Here is a 4,736-nt window from a genome sequence, read left to right on the forward strand (position 1 = left end):
TGGGTTGTGATCAGTATAATATACTAGACCCACCTAGCTGTGTGTTGTTCATCTGGGTTGTGATCAGTATAATATACTAGACCCACCTAGCTGTGTGTTGTTCATCTGGGTTGTGATCAGTATAATATACTAGACCCACCTAGCTGTGTGTTGTTCATCTGGGTTGTGATCAGTATAATATACTAGACCCACCTAGCTGTGTGTTGTTCATCTGGGTTGTGATCAGTATAATATACTAGACCCAGCTAGCTGTGTGTTGTTCATCTGGGTTGTGATCAGTATAATATACTAGACCCACCTAGCTGTGTGTTGTTCATCTGGGTTGTGATCAGTATAATATACTAGACCCACCTAGCTGTGTGTTGTTCATCTGGGTTGTGATCAGTATAATATACTAGACCCACCTAGCTGTGTGTTGTTCATCTGGGTTGTGATCAGTATAATATACTAGACCCACCTAGCTGTGTGTTGTTCATCTGGGTTGTGATCAGTATAATATACTAGACCCACCTAGCTGTGTGTTGTTCATCTGGGTTGTGATCATTATAATATACTAGACCCACCTAGCTGTGTGTTGTTCATCTGGGTTGTGATCATTATAATATACTAGACCCACCTAGCTGTGTGTTGTTCATCTGGGTTGTGATCAGTATAATATACTAGACCCACCTAGCTGTGTGTTGTTCATCTGGGTTGTGATCATTATAATACACTAGACCCACCTAGCTGTGTGTTGTTCATCTGGGTTGTGATCAGTATAATATACTAGACCCACCTAGCTGTGTGTTGTTCATCTGGGTTGTGATCATTATAATATACTAGACCCACCTAGCTGTGTGTTGTTCATCTGGGTTGTGATCATTATAATATACTAGACCCAGCTAGCTGTGTGTTGTTCATCTGGGTTGTGATCATTATAATATACTAGACCCACCTAGCTGTGTGTTGTTCATTTGGGTTGTGATCAGTATAATATACTAGACTCAGCTAGCTGTGTGTTGTTCATCTGGGTTGTGATCAGTATAATATACTAGACCCACCTAGCTGTGTGTTGTTCATCTGGGTTGTGATCAGTATAATATACTAGACCCACCTAGCTGTGTGTTGTTCATCTGGGTTGTGATCAGTATAATATACTAGACCCAGCTAGCTGTGTGTTGTTCATCTGGGTTGTGATCAGTATAATATACTAGACCCAGCTAGCTGTGTGTTGTTCATCTGGGTTGTGATCAGTATAATATACTAGACCCACCTAGCTGTGTGTTGTTCATCTGGGTTGTGATCAGTATAATATACTAGACCCACCTAGCTGTGTGTTGTTCATCTGGGTTGTGATCAGTATAATATACTAGACCCACCTAGCTGTGTGTTGTTCATCTGGGTTGTGATCATTATAATATACTAGACCCACCTAGCTGTGTGTTGTTAATCTGGGTTGTGATCAGTATAATATTCTAGACCCAGCTAGCTGTGTGTTGTTAATCTGGGTTGTGATCATTGTAATTCACTAGACCCACCTAGCTGTGTGTTGTTAATCTGGGTTGTGATCAGTATAATATACTAGACCCACCTAGCTGTGTGTTGTTCATCTGGGTTGTGATCATTATAATATTCTAGACCACAGTCCTTACATCCTGTGTTTGTTGTTATTGAGCCTGACTGCGTTTCAGAAGGGAAACACACCCTAGTCTATTCTGCGCTGCGTGTGTGTTCACACGTGCAGGCGTGTGTGTTTGCGCGTGGCTCAGAAGCAAAACAGACCTTATGCGTCAGTCTTTCTTCTAATGTTGCTGAACTCAAAAACTGGGTCATTCTGACCAGACTCACAGGAAAAACCAGGACCACTGATTTCACACACACACACACACACACACACACACACACACACACACACACACACACACACACACACACACACACACACACACACACACACACACACACACACACACACACACACACACCACACACACACACACACACACACACACACACACACAGATGATTGCTCAATTTACCACATTGTGTAACTTGAGTCATATAAGATACTCAAGACATTTCACTTTATATGTCCTTATAGGCAGAGTTGTACTTGTTGTACTCTACTGTTGTGGCTGTGTTCCTTGTTGTACTATACTGTTGTGGCTGTGTTCCTTGTTGTACTCTACTGTTGTGGCTGTGTTCCTAGTTGTACTCTACTGTTGTGGCTGTATTCCTTGTTGTACTGTACTCTACTGTTGTGGCTGTGTTCCTTGTTGTACTCTACTCTACTGTTGTGGCTGTGTTCCTTGTTGTACTGTACTCTACTGTTGTGGTTGTATTCCTTGTTGTACTCTACTGTTGTGGCTGTGTTCCTTGTTGTACTCTACTGTTGTGGCTGTGTTCCTTGTTGTACTGTACTCTACTGTTGTGGCTGTGTTCCTTGTTGTACTCTAATGTCGTGGCTGTGTTCGACAACAAGGAACACAGCCACAACAGTAGAGTACAACAAGGAATACAGCCACAAAAGTAGAGTACAACAAGGAACACAGCCACAACAGTAGAGTATAGTACAACAAGGAACACAGCCACAACAGTAGAGTACAGTACAACAAGGAATACAGCCACAACAGTAGAGTACAGTACAACAAGGAACACAGCCACAACAGTAGAGTACAACAAGGAACACAGCCACAACAGTAGAGTAGAGTACAACAAGGAACACAGCCACAACAGTAGAGTAGAGTACAACAAGGAACACAGCCACAACAGTAGAGTACAACAAGGAACACAGCCACAACAGTAGAGTAGAGTACAACAAGGAACACAGCCACAACAGTAGAGTACAACTAGGAACACAGCCACAACTCTGCCTATAAGGACATGTAAAGTGAAACGTCTTGAGTATCTTATATGACTCAAGTTACACAATGTGGTAAGTTGAGCAATCATCACCATCTCAGTGTGTGTGTGTGTGTGTGTGTGTGTGTGTGTGTGTGTGTGTGTGTGTGTGTGTGTGTGTGTGTGTGTGTGTGTGTGTGTGTGTGTGTGTGTGTGTGTGTGTGTGTGTGTGTGTGTGAATCACCGTTTTCCTTGCCTTCTTAATGGCATTTGCTTCTCGGTAAAACACAGACACAGACAACAGGTCTCCTGTCCTATCCTGTTATGTGACAGGGCCTTATTAGCTCAGAGACAACAATAACAGGTAGACACAACTGCCCTGGGGCTGCAAACAATGTGAACATCAACATGGACATGCTGACGCAGATATGGACACACACACACACACACACACACACAGTATAACTGCCTTAATTTTGCTGGACCCCAGGAAGAGTAGCTGCTGTCTTGGCAGGAACTAATTGGGATCCATAATAAACCCCAGGAAGAGTAGTCACTGTCTTGGCAGGAACTAATGGGGATCCATAATAAACCCCAGGAAGAGTAGTCACTGTCTTGGCAGGAACTAATGAGGATCCATAATAAACCCCAGGAAGAGTAGCTGCTGCCTTGGCAGGAACTAATGGGGATCCATAATAAACCCCAGGAAGTGTAGCTGCTGCCTTGGCAGGAACTAATGGGGATCCATAATAAACCCCAGGAAGAGTAGTCACTGTCTTGGCAGGAACTAATGGGGATCCATAATAAACCCCAGGAAGAGTAGTCACTGTCTTGGCAGGAACTAATGAGGATCCATAATAAACCCCAGGAAGAGTAGCTGCTGCCTTGGCAGGAACTAATGGGGATCCATAATAAACCCCAGGAAGTGTAGCTGCTGCCTTGGCAGGAACTAATGGGGATCCATAATAAACCCCAGGAAGAATAGCTGCTGCCTTGGCAGGAACTAATGGGGATCCATAATAAACCCCAGAAGAGTAGCTGCTACCTTGGAAGGACCTAATGGAAATCCATAATAAACTCCAGGAAGTGTAGCTGCTGCTGGGGGATGATACTGTACACTTGTTTGATACTGTATATCAAGATGATGAGTCTTCTCCATCGGAGCCAGAGAGAGAAGAGTTAGAGAGAGAGAGGGAGAGAGACAGTCAAAGAAATTGCGAGAGAAAGAGAGATTGAAACATAGTATTTATGGTATAAAGGAGATGGAGGAGACAGACACACTGGTTGCCCTCTAGGTTACAGAGAGCTGGTCGTCCCATCCACCAAACTACCAGGTGTGAAACAGGGTATAGAGGAGATGGACCCACTGGTTGCCCTCTAGGTTACAGAGAGCTGGTAGTCCCATCCACCAAACTACCAGGTGTGAAACAGGGAATGGACTCAGGGGGTATGCTAATTTGGTGTAGAGCAGACCTAACTCACTCTATGAAATTATTAAAAACCGGAACATTTTACACCTGGATAGAAATTCAAAATAAAAAATATTGCTACCTAGATCCCCCCGCAGTAGATCCCCCATACTATAACGATGACAGCTTTTCCATCTTGGAGAGGGAAATCTATCATTTCCAGGTCCAGGGAAATGTACTAGCCTGTGGTGACTTAAATGCTGGACAAGAACCTGACACCCTCAGCACACAGGGGGACAAACACCTACCTGGAGGTGACAGCATCCCCCCCCCCCCAACCCCAGATGATATACTGAACAAAATGATCAAATATAACAAACAAATTCAAATGGGTTATTCTTAAACTCTTCAACATTATTCTCAGCTCTGGCATCTTCCCTAATATTTTGGAATCAAAGGCCTGATCATCCCAATCCACAAAAATGGAGACAAATTTGACCCCAAAAA

This window comes from Oncorhynchus kisutch, unplaced genomic scaffold (genome assembly GCF_002021735.2).
Source record: "Oncorhynchus kisutch isolate 150728-3 unplaced genomic scaffold, Okis_V2 Okis02a-Okis13b_hom, whole genome shotgun sequence".
In the NCBI taxonomy this organism is placed as follows: Eukaryota; Metazoa; Chordata; class Actinopteri; order Salmoniformes; family Salmonidae; genus Oncorhynchus; species Oncorhynchus kisutch.